This window comes from Rhinatrema bivittatum, chromosome 8, assembly GCF_901001135.1.
Source record: "Rhinatrema bivittatum chromosome 8, aRhiBiv1.1, whole genome shotgun sequence".
Taxonomy (NCBI): Eukaryota; Metazoa; Chordata; class Amphibia; order Gymnophiona; family Rhinatrematidae; genus Rhinatrema; species Rhinatrema bivittatum.
The window spans coordinates 33,075,436-33,090,056 of NC_042622.1; the positions used below are offsets into that span (position 1 = coordinate 33,075,436).

Here is a 14,621-nt window from a genome sequence, read left to right on the forward strand (position 1 = left end):
CTGGGATAGGAGGAAAAGAGAGAGGGACAGGAATATTTACATAGTAAAAATGCATTTACAGTTAATATTTACATAGTAAATATTATTTACATAGTATTTACATCCCCTCCTTCCTCTTAACAATACGTAGGCGGTGTCAGCTACATTCAAGCAAATTTTCGGGTTAGATTTTGCAATGTCTAGAATTCAAGGACAGATATGTTAGTATAATTTAGGCAAGTCTTGCATAATATCTTACTATATGTTGCACGTGTTAAACACGTGACAGGCGTTTAGGACATTTGTTGTGCATTGTATATTGGGTAAAAAAAAAAAAAAAGATAATTAATTCTTATAAGTTTGTTAATTGAGGGTCCACATTCTTTGGCACCGTCGCAGATTTTTGAGTGCTGAAGAAAACCGTCAAGTGCTTTATTATGTGAAGCATATCTAGAGCTGACTGGCAGGACAATCATTAATAAGAGTAATATTAATTTATAGAGTTATTTCCTGGCTAGCAAAGTTGTGGGCTTTTGATGTAATAGGTCTAATGCATTCCTGTAGTTCCTTGCACAGCTTAAAGCGGCGGTGCCATTCACAGATGTGGCAACTCTGTCTCATCTAGGATTGTCTTTTAATTAATTTGTACCATCCAAAGCTATGTTCCTACACTCTTGAGGATATTTTCCCACAGTACCAGTTTCCTTGTTGTTCCTCTCTCCTGCACATTACAGCACAGTTTTATCGTCCTCAGTTTTGAAGGTGCTGAGTTCATTCCGTATGGCTTAAAACCCAGTATACCTGTAGTATCACTGGATACTTTCCAAATTGTGATGTCTTTCATTGGGCTAGCACAAAGATTACCCGGAGACGTTGTGCACGATCGTTCAAGACCACAGAGCTTCCTTCTTTAGACTTACTATTGCCTTGTCCTACCTACATTAAAAGAAATGTAGCTATTAGCATAATTCATAAAGGAGGATTTTCTCATCTCATTAATATTAAATACATCTAACAAACAAAAGGAACATTTCATAGGTTCAGCAATATGAACCTATGAAATGTATGATGCACACAGTATGAACACAGAAACAAAGATGGAAATATAGAGCTGGAGGTAGCGTCATCCTACAGAAAGTCATGCCACCCCATCAACATTTCTGCCAGAGTACAATAATTTCCTTCGTATTCTTAATGCTCATTAGAAGACTGCTTCTGATTTACGGATACTAAACTGGTACATCACTCCTGGGTCACTGGCTACCCGAAAATGTTCAGACATGCTTTAACTCCTTTTGCTCCTGACAATTTCTGAAATCACTGTGACACAGATTGTTGTTAAAATTATCCCCCCGAAGCAGCCGGACTGGCCAAACACGGGTCCGTGTTGGGGACTGTGGTTCACTGGAAGGAGTTACCGTGGTGGAATAAAAAAAAACTTATAATGCAACCCTTGACCAAGTAAAGGTTTATTTGCGCTTTTGGTGTATTCAGCAGATGTGTTAAGTGCATCTTTGCTCCTGTGCGATATTGGACAGACCTGCTTTAACTAAAATAACTACGAGCAAGAGGAGCTCATTCTGTACTGTATCTCAAATGGTCGGTGCTTGGGGAACAGAAAACCTAATAGGAATGGCAGCTAAGAGTTTTGGGGAATCTTTCTTTGTCGGTTGTAATATCTGTCAAAGGAGACCAACAAGACGGGCATTGGGCATGAGCGTTCCCCACCTCGCAGGCCTCTTCTTTAACTAGCTGTCACATCTGAAGGAGAGGCCTACAAAACTTCTCCAAGGCTCTTAGCAGTCATTCTCGTTACATCTTCCATTATCTCTCTATGCTACTGAGAAGCTCTCATATTACATTTTCCCCAAAGTAATGGTGACTATATTATTATGTAACCTAGAAACATAGAAATGATGGCAGAAAAGGTCCGATGGTCCATCCAGTCTGCCCAGCAAGCTTCCCATGGTTGTATCTGCAGCACTGTGCAGGTTACCCCTATGACAACAACCCCCTCGCAAATAATGCTAGCACCCCATTAGCAAACCAGGTCAGAGATCTTGGGGCCACCCTTGACTCTAGAATGAATTTCAAAAAATTCATTAACGCCACAACCAAAGAATGCTTCTTCAAGCTACAGGTCCTGAAGCAACTTAGACCGCTCTTACACTTCAAGGATTTCCGTTCGGTGCTTCAAGCCATACTGTTTTCAAAGATCGACTATTGTAACGCTCTATTACTTGGTCTCCCCGCTTCGTCCACCAAACCTCTTCAGATGCTGCAAAACGCAGCGGCTAGGATCCTTACAAACACTCGTCGCAAGGACCATATCACACCAATCCTAAAAATCCTACACTGGCTGCCCATCCAATATAGAATACTTTTCAAGGCTCTCACCATCATCCACAAATCCGTCTACCAGCAATCCACTCTCCAACTCACCTTCCCACTCGAATTACATACTTCAGCAAGACCGATCAGAACTGCCTACAAAGGTTCGCTCAAGGCCCCCCCCAACAAATCATCTGTCCACAACTCTATTCACAAGCGTGCTCTTTCAACAGCAGGTCCACTACATTGGAATTCACTTCCCCAAGACTTACGCCAAGAACAATGCCATTCAACATTCAGAAAGAAATTGAAAACCTGGCTGTTCGCAGAAGCCTACCGCTGAAGGATCTCCTCAACCATCACTGTCTCTCATTCTCCCACCCCTCCTTAATCCCTACCCCCCCCCTCTTTTCCCTCTCCCCTTCCCCCCCACCCAACCTCACCCTTTCCTTCTCCCACTGGACATACCATGCTAATAACTGCCTAGGATAAATCTATGTTTACGTATCTTATAGTTTTTGTTGATTATATATATATATTTATCTCTCTCTAATTGTTTCTTAGTTTAAATTCTGTACTGTCTTCCATTGCCCAGGTTTTACGCTCCCTGTTTAATGTAACTTTACTTTCTACCTTGATGTTAATTGGTTTCCCCTCAGTTACATTGTAAACCGGTACGATAAGACCTAGTCTTGAGCATCGGTATAGTAAAAGAAATTAAATAAATAAATAAATAAATAAATAAATAATGTATCAGTCAGTGCTGCTTTACGTGCTTTACTCATGGACTTGGCCGGATAAACAGGCCTGGATTTTTTCCTTATTGTCTGCACATCATGCACCAGACTGTAAAAAAGTCATGGCTCGTGTTGGCTCATGTTGATTCTCTCTGAATCCAAACTCCTCTTTCCCTCCAACCCCCACCTCCTCCTATGAAGCAGAAAGCAATGTTGCACTTGCATCAAAAGCATCAGGGCCTATTGGTTAAGGGTAGTAAAGCCTTGCCTTCTGTTAAAGGTAGTAATTGTTGCTCTACGCAGGTTACCCCCATGCTTATTATTTCCCCAAACCATAAAAGTCAGGGCCCCCATTGGCTGCAGTCTGAATCCAATTCCCCCTTACCTCTTGCCATTGAAGCAGAGAGCAATGTTGGAGTTGCATCAAAAGTATCAAGGTTTCTTTGGTTAAGGGTAGTAACCCATGCCCCAGCAAGTTACCCCCCATGCATTTTTTTCTTCGTTTCCTTTTGGACTTGGCCATAGAAGCAGTCCTGTGCTTTTTCCCTTATGTCCGTGTAACAGTATCCCAGACCATGGAAGTCGGGGCCCTCAGTTGTCGTCTGAATCCAATTCCTCTTATCTCCCTGCAGTGTAAGCAGGGAGCAATGTTGCAGTTGCATTAAAAGCATCAAAGCATATTGGTTAAGGGTAGTAATCTCCATGCCTTCTGCTAAGGGTAGTAACCGCCATACCAGCAAGTTACCCCCCTGCAGGCTTATCTCATTTCTGTCTTCTAGCCTTTAGAGATCCATAGTGTGTATCTCATGCCCCTTTGAGTCCTTCGACTGTTTTCATTTTCACCACCTCCTCTGGAAGGGCATTCCAGGCCTCCACCACCCCCTTCGTGAAGAAATATTTCCTGACGTAACCATATGGTTGAGGATGGAGGAGAGGGGAGCAGGGTGTCCTGAGTGGTTTGAGGGTTTTTTTAGTCTGAGGTCAGTCAGATGTTGTAGTGGAGTATGGGTGAAAGCACTCAGCATCAGGGATGACCACTCCTCTCTGTGGCAGCACACTTTCTCTTGTTCAGAACCTGGAATAATTGCAGACAGCTCCTAGCATGGGTTTCTATGATAGGCAGAATATAAATTGTTTTAAATAAATAAACAAAGCTGTGCTTTCAAAACTGGTCTGACTTTATTTACACAGGAAATGGAAAACTAGTTATACGCTTTGTGCACAGACACAAAATGAATGTACGTGCTTCTTACTTAGCTGTGCTGAGCATATAGACTTAACATTCACAGAAGCCACTGGGATCCCTGGGTTTACTGAATGCATCACCACATTTCTTCTAATAGAAATGATCCAAGGATCTTAAAGGTGTGCTGCCTGCTCTTGGCATTCTTTGAGAGCTTTGGATCCCTTTCCTCCTCTTACCTTAGGGTCCATGACTCTCACAAGAGAATTACAATGTTCTGCACCATTGGAAGGGGGACTCTGACTACTCAGGGTGCAGTTTAGTTCAGCAATTGTCCTGCCCCCAAGTAGACTTTCTTGTTAGACCTTTAAGAGCTATTCCAACCTTCAAAGATTCAAGTTTTCTCCTGGACCAATACAGCTACTAGTACCTTGCAGTAAGCAGGCCAGGCACCACCGGGTGTGCAAACCGTGCAGTTGCACAGGAGGGCACACCCAGTGGGGCAGCATCGGGAGCAGGGAGAGGCCCATGGTGCCATTGGTGGACCCAATCCCACCAGCGGCAGAAGAAGCAGAAGGCCACCGTAGAAGAAGAAACCCGTCCAGCAACTGCTCCTCACGTGCTGACCCCGCAGTTTTCAATGCTAATGGTGCTAGCACTTCCTGTATTCTCATCTCGCGATGCATGGGAGGGGAATATAGCACTGCGAATGTTGAATTACCTCAGAGCCAGCACATGAAGAGGAGCTGCAGAATTGTTGAGGATTTGCTAGGGAGTTAGCAATCTGTTGGAAATCTGATGCTTGATGGGAGGAGCAGTCAGATAGGAGGAGCAATCTGTAGAGAGAGCTCTATATAGCGGGCTCCTGGAGAGGGAGGAGTCAGCAATCTTGTAGTGTCTCAGATATCGTCTTGCTAAGGAGTAGCAATCTGTAATGAATCTGATATAGTTGTGGGTGGATCCCTGGGCCGATGGCAGATGACTATGCCCTCGGGAGGATACCCTGAGAGGGACCCTGAGAGGCTAGAGTATGGAGACAGACACACATTAGTTCTTTTATTAAACAGGCTATTAGAAACCACCAGAGGTGGCAGTAGTGAGCTGATATGCCCGGCAGGGCTGTACTCCCTCAGGTACTGGAACAATGATCCCAGGATGGCTGAGCTGTTGAGAAACTGTAGAAAGTAAGTAGGCAGAGTAATCAGAGTTCATGAACAGAACTAGATGACAAAACTCACGAAAGGTCTCAAGTAAGCTCGGAAGCTGGAAAGGATTAGGCCCTCGAGGAGCGAGTACCTGGTTCCAGGGAAAGCTCTGAGAGAGCGATGGTAACTCACAATTGTTTGTAGCAGTGATAGCTTCCAGGCAGTAGAGAATCTTCAGAGTGTCCAGGAACATGGGCCCTAGAGGAGCGAGTACTGGTTCCTATCTGTAATCTGAAAGTAAAGAAAAGAGCGAGGCCCCCGAGGAGCGGGTACCTCTGGTAAGTCCAAGGAGGCAGAGTAGCTTGGGAGTAAAGCCGAAACAATCCCCCTGTTAACTCAGTTTGTTAACGTTTTCAAAGACCTTTAAATATTGGAAGCAGATGATGTCATCTCAGGGGGACGCACAGATGATGTCATCTCAGGGGGACGCCCCTGAGGTTCATGCCCTTGCTGGTACAAGAGTCGGGACGCGCACGCCCTAGGCAACAGGACAAGATGGCGGAGATGCAGCGTTGAACTGGTCCGGGGACACCAGAGGGAGGCGGCATGGAGATGCAGTGGCAGCCAGCCGTCCATCAGACCCGGAGGGAGTCACCACAGAGGTAAAGAGGGTGGTGTGAGGGCGTCGAGCAGCGACGGTCGCAACAAGAATGGCTACTCTCCACAAAGAAGAAGGTACAGGCTGGCAGCAGCAGCGGAGGAGGATTAACCAGAGAACCCTCATTGCCTGGTGTGTGTGTGTGTGTGTGTGTGTGTGTGTGTGTGTGTGAATGGAAGCCCGCCTGGGATGAGTGGATGTATGAATGGGAGCTTGACTGGGTTCATATGTATATATGTGTGTGAACTGGAGCCTGCCTAGGATGGGTGTGTGTGTGTGTGTGTGTGTATGTGTGTGCATACATATGCATGCATGGGAGCCTTCCTGGGATGGGCAGGGGGTATGTATATGAGTATGGGTGCCTGCCAGTGATTTGGGTGGATGTGAATGGGAGCTTGCCTGGGGTGTGTGTGTGTGTGTGTGAGAGAGACAGAGAGAGACAGAGAAAGAATGGGAGCTGCCTGGGTTGTGTGTGTGTGTGTGTGAGAGAGAGAATGGGGGCTGCAGGTGGATCCCAACCTGCCAGCAGCTGAAATGAAGATGAGGGCCTGACGCTGCTGGTAGATCCCAATCAAAGAAGAGCTGGAGACGCCTGGGGGTTTGTCTGAGAGGGAGCGTATGTGCGTATGAGCTTGTGTGTGTGTATGTATAAGAAAGAGAGGAGAAAGTTTGTGCATCCCACTCACAGTAAGCCACGATAATCTCAGGGTGACTGGAAATCAAAAATTGCCAGGCATGGAGAGTGGGAATTTTTTAAAATCCTATTTAGTTTTATTTTTCAGGCATTATTTGCTGTGTCTCCTGTTTTGAAATATTTTATTGGTGTTTGGGACATTTAAAAACAACTTGTATATGAGTTTTTAATTATTTGATCTTTTATTCATCAGCTTTTTAAAAAATAATATTATCAGTATGTTTTTAGTATTGGGGTAGATTTTAAAAACAGCGCGCAGCCGTCCATGTGCGCGCGGTTCCCGGAGCCCGCATGTAATAAAATCTGATGGCCACACGCACATACGTGCCGGATTCTAAAGACTGCACACGCATGTGCGGGCGGTGCACGGGGGGGGAGGGATGCAATTGGGCCTCCCCCAGTTCCCTCTCAATTCGCTCCAATTAAGGAGCGGACTGGGGGGGAACTTCCCTACCCCCCTACCTAACCTTCCTCCCTCTTCCCCTCTCCTCTCCTCCCCACCCTTAACCCCTTCCTATCTATTAACTTTTTTTTTTTGTTTCATTACTTACTGCTCCTCTGGAGCAAAAGTAATCTGCATGCGCCGGCCGGCTGCCAGCGCGTGCTTCCCCGGGACAGCGTAGAATGGCGCTGCCCCGGCCCCCACCCACACCCACACCCCGCTCCCCCTGGCCCGCCCCTTTGGAGAGGCCCGGCACTTGTGCGTGTACCGGGGTTTATATGCATGGCCCATTTTAAAATGCGCGTAGTGTACGCAAGGCCCAGCCACGTGTGTAAACCCTGGTTTTTAGTCGTGCTGCCTTTGAAAATCCAGGCTGTTATGTTTATGTATTTAATTTATTTCTTGATTTTATTGATTGATGTTTGAGGAATGGTGATAGTTATGCTTTTTCATTGTTGCACTGCATAAAGAGTCTGGCTTTTTGTGGTTTCCAGTTCAATTTTTGTCTGCGTGTTTGTATTTCTACTTTATGGTTGCTCTATTCTGTATTTGGTGAGGGTCTGTTTATGTTCTCCATGTGTGACTGAGGTGAGGCATTCTCCTAACAGGAAGTGTATTCGGGCTTTCAGAGGGTGAAGCCCACACCCAACACACATCACAATAGGCCTAATACCATAGGGGTTCCAAGTGTCTTTTTTGCAGGGATTTCTGGTTGGCGTCACAGCAGTGCATGTAAATATAATGTAAGTGATATTTTTACCTCAGAATTCTGTACTTTGATATTTTTCATGTAAAATATAAATGCACAACTCTTAACAGTGTGTGGAATAGGGCGGGAGGGGACGCATTGTGCAAGGCTATAAGGTTCGCCTGGGGCACCTAATACCCTTGCACCAGCTTTGGTTTCGGGGGGGGGGGGGAGGGTGGTGGTGTCAGTTTTAAAAGTTTGTATCACTGAAGGGAGCTGGGCATTTTTTTTAGTGGACCTGGGACAGAGAATGAATGAAACGGGGGGGGGGGGGGGGGGGGGGGAGAGAGAGAACAGTAATTATTCGCACAGGACAGCAAAAAAAAAAAAACCTAGCACCAGCCCCGGCAGTAAATTTAGGGAAAATACCACACAAGAAAAAAAAAAAAAACAGCGTATAAATGGCAAATGCTGGATCTCCCTATGATCCATCAGAGTACAAGAATATCTAGCACATTACCAGGAGAGTTTGATGGACGTGAGATAGACCTTGTCATCTTATCCTTATCACATTTCTTTCTCTCTCTTCAGGATAACATAATGCATGGATTTCGTGCCGTTAGCATCAACAACTGAAGGCATTGCACCCAAAAGCCAATCTAATCCTGACAGATTTTCTCCCTTTTGTTTGTTCTTCTTTGTTCTTTTCAAAGACTGGCAATCTTTCAGCAAAACGTTTTTTTTTTATAATACCTTTTGCGCTACACTTGTTGCATTCGTAAGGTAGCTCCCCAGTCACACTTAATTCTGATGCTTGCTTGGCTTATTTTAAAGTAAAAGTGTCATGCCTATCTGTAAAGCTAATCTCAGTTTTTCCTACCTTTGGACTGTATGCCAATGCATAATTTATTGTAACAATTATGGGGAGAGGGGAAAGAGCTGCATCAGATAATCCATACCCTTACTGAAAGCAAATAAATTCCTGTATTAGGATAGAAACCAAATTGCGTGTTGGAATATATGTGTTTATGGGCTTCTGGTACATCAAATTTACATATCAGCACATATAGTCAGAGTCTCTGGTGGCAAAATTAGCTAACCTAGTTTTGGAGAGCATTGCAGAGAGGGCAAGAGGGGTAGAAGAGGACGATGTTTAAAAATGGTCACGATCAGGAAAAGACAGGAGAAACAGAGAGGGAAACCCAGCACAGAGAGGACTGGTGCACCTTTGATGGAAGATGATGATGATGACTGAAGATGAAAGATCTCACCATCGTCATGTTTTATTTTTCATTGCTCTGCGTTTCAAGTCCGCTGATTCAAACCAATTTGGTTGATGCATTTCACTCATGCAGAAAGAGGAGATTTTATGCTCAAAAAAGCTGAATCAGATCTCCAGGTTCACAGATCCATTAGCCACTAGCTATCACCCCATCCTGCTGGGCCAGCACGGCAGCCGGCTGGGAGTCTGATTGGTGTGGCAGCCACCCATGAAGCACCTATGGAAATCGGCAACTTTTTTCATTCTACCTTTACTGTTAGACAACACACAGGGCAACTTCAAGAGCATTTAAACTTGACATTCACAGACGCCACTGGGATCCCTGGGTTTAATGAATGCATCACCACTTTTCTTCTCCAAGGATCTTAAAAAGTATGCCGCTGCCTGCTCTTGGCATTCTTTGAGAGGTCTGGTTCCCATTCATCCTCTTACCTTGGGATTCAAGGTATCAAATTTACATATCAGCACATGAAGTCAGAGACTGGTGGCAAAAATTATCTAACCTAGTATTGGAGGGAGGGCATTGTGGAAGGCAAGAGAGAGAGAGAGAGAGGAAAGCAGCGAACAATCTGGGGTGATGACGTTTAAAAATGGTAAATTAGCCTGGTTGAAAACTGCTCTCCTCTATCCAGTTAAAAATATATAGGGCTTCTATTGCCCACCTACTTTCAGCCAAGTTTTAAAAAAGGCATTCGGGGGGTCACATTTTTAAACAGCCCACAGGGTTTGCTGACTGGAAAGTGCATTCTACCCACGTGAATACAAGTTTGTTTTCAAAGAAACTCCCAACACAGTTTCCCTTTGAAAATGTAGGCCAGTAGGGGAATGTGGGGACTTTGCATCTGTGACTTTGCACCTGCTTTGAAAATATGTATGAGAAGGTGCACTCAGGAATTTAGAAATGAAAACCCCATGCATATTTTTCCCTCCCCCTGATCTAATCCCACCCCTTTTTATTTGGCAGATAAAAGTAAACTTGCTGTTAAATAAAAATATCACACACACACACTTTGCAATTATGTGGGCTACTCAAAATTTACTCTATAATATGAGGGCCTGCACTAATAAGGAGGCGCTAGGGACACTAGCGCATCCCTAGCGCCTCCTTATTGGCGAAAGCGGTGGCTGTCAGCAGGTTTGACAGCTGACGATTAATTTTACCAGCATCGGTTGTCAAACCCGCTGACAGCCACAGGTTCGGAAAATAGACGTCGGCAAAATTGAGCATCCGTTTTCCAACCTGAGGGCCGCGGGCAGATTTTTTTTTTTTTTTTGCGGGGGGCCTCTGACTTAATATTGCTATGATATTAAGTCGGAGGGTGTACAGAAAAGCATTTTTTTCTGCTTTTCTGTACACTTTTCCGGTGCTGGCTGAAATTAAATCCTGCCTTTGGCAGGAGTTAATTTCTGAAAGTAAAATGTGCGGCTTGGCTGCACATTTTACTTTCTGTATCGCGCAGGACTAATAGGCTCATCAACATGCATTTGCATGTTCAGCAAGCTATTAGTTTCCGGGGGGGGGGGGGGGGTTGGACGCGCGTTTTCCACGTGCTATTACCCCTTATTGTATAAGGGGTAATAATAGCGCATGGAAAACGCACGTCCAAACGGGGGCTAACAGTGCACTCGGCCTGAGCTCACCATACTGAATTTATTTTTATTTATTTATTTAAAAACTTTTCTATACCGTCGCTAAGTTATATACCATCGCAACGGTTTACAAATAGGCACATAGACTAAGGTAAGTAAATGTAGGATATCGTACATTCTAACAGGTGCCAATAAAGTTCAGTTACAATTTCATAAATAAAATCATTATTTGAGTAATGTTGGTCAAGTCCAGGTATATTATTGAGTTACTATCGCTTTGAAATATTACTTCTTAAATGTAGAATTGGCCTGATATTGCATTCTGCAGAGGTTCTCTCTCTCTCTCTCTCTCTCTGTCTCCTGCCCCCTGCATTTGTGATTAAAAAAAACGTTTCTTTTTTTATCGCAGGTGCTATTTCCACTATATTTATAGCATTTTGATAAATCTAGGTCAAAGTATGGCGGGCTAAAGAGCTATCCTAAATTTAGCTAGCTATTGAAGAAAATACTGCTAAATATATATTTTTAAAAATCTAATTTGTTGGTAAGGAAATGGGTCAGGCAAGTGAGATGTGAGCTAATAGAAGAACCTTTGGAAAAAAAAGTCAACACATCTACATCAATAATTGTGTGATTCTCATTGAAATGCATTTTTCTCTGCTACGAGAGTCACACAAAGGGGGTTGAATTAGCACTAATCTGAAACTTGCGAGCAGTAGTGCCACTCATCAAGGGATCAACCCAACTCTACCTACTGTTGAAGCCTTGATGATTTCTGCTACTGCTCACAAGTTTGAAATTTGGTCTGTTTCATTCATTTGTTTTGTCTGTTGTCATGTGTTCAATATATGAAATGCAAAATACATTTGCATGAAGATCCCTTTTGAAATGCAGCGGGCATTGTATTATTTCATTGTAGCAAAATGAGACAAACATAAAAACAGAGTGCCTGTGGATATTTAATTTATTTACAGCCAAGTGGCAGCTTCCTTTTTATACAGTATGCAAACTGAATTTAGTTCTTGCCACGCAAAAACTTTAATGCAGATTAAGTGTTGTAGCTACTTAAAAAGTGTTTGAATTACAGTACTTTACCACAGTCTGAGAGAGCTGAAGCCTTGACAATTGGTAGAACTGCTCACAAGTTGCAAACTTCTACAAATTCAACCTCTTTATGCATAATGCCAGAATTCTCTGAAATCTAATTTGAGAAGCTGGCTATAGGATATTTGATCAAAGACTCCCAATAGGATAGCAACAAGCCTGCCTTTCTTATTGGAATTACCATAACTTTTTAAATTGTAGCCATTTCTTTCAATGCATGAACTAATTAGACCATGATTTCCACAGATCAGAACACAAATTGGTTTATAAACATCCCCAGAGGATTTCTATTTCATACTTAAATACATTCCAGCCTCATAGAAGACAGATAACTACTGTGCTGGTCTTGAAGAACATAGCTGAGACAGATAACTGAATAGATTTTCTAAAAGTGGCGCCGATCAGGAATATGATTCTGCATTGTCTGCAAAGTAGTGATCGTGCCTTTTACTTTGCTTATCTGTTGGTCTGCGGGTTCCTGGATGAACCATGCACATTGAACCATGGATTACTTCTATAAGGATACAAACTGGGTCAAACCATGCACGCCACACTGAAGATCCTAAAATTATGCTACCAGGACATGAGAAGAGTTTCTTTGTTTATCAAGATACGTGAAGTTATCCAAGTGTCGACATCCTAATCTAAAAGTGTTTTTAAAGTCTTCTCATAAATGTATTCTTTAGCTGTTGATCTCACTTATTGTATAGCTTGGAAAAACAAGCTATCACTAATAACTAAGGTCCTGATGCATATAGAGATTTCCCTAATGACACTGCGTGGGAGAACATCATTGCAGACTAGACTTCTGAATTAGAACTAAGCGAGCTATTGCATAATTGCTTTGAATTTTTTCAAACAGTAACCTTTACTTAGGAATGATGTTTGTCTTGATTATATAGAAATTTTTTTTTTAAATTGTTCATATGCTTTTAACAAATTAATCTCAATCAGCCTTCATATGCTCATAAAATCAGCCACAAACAGAACCGTAAGAAAAGGTGATTCTTGATTACATGCTTGCAGTGCTGAAATGTAAATCTTTGTATATATTTAAGTAACGATTGTCATGAAATGGCAACTTTTTGTTGCACTGGAGGTGGATGCTTGGCCTGGCGCAGGATTGGTACGGCCCTCAGGCAGATCCCAGAGGGTGCCTGCCACCAAGAGGCGGAGCACACAATGAGACAGAGGCAGTCCGGGGGTTCCGCAGCTTGAGCCCTTGGATACCCAGACCACCTGGGCTTAGGTGGGCCTCAGAGAGTCTCCCGGAGAGGTAGCGGAGAGGTGTGCCCACCAAGAGCAAGGGTGTGCGGCTAGTGGGGAACAGTTGAGCTAGACCGGAACAGAGTGTACCGGAGACCACTGGAAGGGAGCAGGAACTGAAGGTCCTCTGGGCAGGATAGGTAGCGCCTAGTGGTCTAGCTTGTAGAAAGCCGCGGACAGCATCAGAGCAGGCAGACCTGCTGGTCACAGGAGAAGCGAAGAGAGTGTCCAAGTGAAGTGCAAGGGTCAGTTCCAGGTACAAGTCCAAGCGTAGTCAGTGGCAAGCAGAGGTCAGTTCCAGGCAGCGGTCCAAACGTGGTCAGTGGCGAGCAGAGGTCAATACCAGGTATCAGTCCAAACATGGTCAGAGGCAAGTAGAGGTCAATACCGGGTATCAGTTGAAAAATGGTCTGAGACAAGCCAAGGTCAGTACCGTGAATCAGTCCGAGAAGGTACAACCTGGGAAGCGGAGCAGGAATCAGGGACAGACGCTGGCACACAGGGAGGAACACAGGAATGCAGGAGCACTGGAACAAGCACAGGATCAAGGAAGCAGGAACACAGGACGGCAACTAGCTTCTCACGAATGAGACGACCCGTTTGCCTTTTATGCAGGGCTCAGGTGACGTCATCGTCGTGCGCCGCGGAGGAGTTTCCCCGCACTTGGCCCTTTAAAGGGCTGGGCGATCCACGCGCGTTTGGCTAGGGGCGGACCCAACCCCGAACCCCGACGTGATGAGCTGCGCGAAGTGGAAGGCCCCAAAGGGTCTGGGGACGCCGTGGGATGCCACAGACGCAGGGGGCCGGCTGCGGCTGCGAGGGAGGACGGCCTGGGCCTCGAGAAGCGGAGCCCAAGGTAAGCAGGCCTGGCCATGGCACCAGCGCGGCCGGGACGCGCAACACTTTTTTTGATGGAGGCTCATTTCCTATGTATCGTTTTAGATTTGCTCTTATACACCCTAGTTAATTACCCCCTGATTAAATTGCACACTATGCCTTATAGTTTGTAAGATGGAATGGTGTTGACTACAGGAGGCCTGCTGCACTTACAAAGAGAAACCTTCCATCTAGTAAAACCAACTATCCCTAAATTCAAAATTATTATATTTCCCTTGTGCTGGCAGCCATTTCAGTCCATCTCAAACCCATTCCAAAGTGTACAGGCCTCATGCCAAACTTACTTAGGGTCTCGCTCAGTTAACAGAGCCTCCTGTCAGTACCAACAATAAGATCTGCCCGCCTAAGCAAAGTGAGAGATCGCTCTATTTCAAAAGCAGGACCGAAACTCTGGAATCGACTGCCACCAGAATTGAGACTTCAATCCAATAAGAAAAGGTTTAGGAAAGAATTAAAAACATGGCTTTTCCAACAGGCATATTCGATTGACAACTAGCCCCAAGCAGAAACCTATATTCTTTTATGATTTCTACTTTTTATCTTTTTAATTAATTAATGGAGTTTTTTAGTTAGTTCTAGTTTATCTTGCTTTTGATAATGTATATTGGATAATTTTGTGAACAGT

General features: G+C 44.2%; 1 long non-coding RNA gene across 1 annotated transcript in view; it reads right to left on the reverse strand.

Moving 5' to 3' along the window:
- Nucleotides 1-496: 496 nt before the first annotated feature.
- LOC115098080 overlaps nt 497-14,621 on the reverse strand; it is a 28,627-nt gene continuing 14,502 nt past the window's right edge. The window contains exon 4 of the long non-coding RNA XR_003858413.1: nt 497-915. This is a non-coding gene — a long non-coding RNA (uncharacterized LOC115098080). The remainder of the gene's footprint in view (nt 916-14,621) is intronic.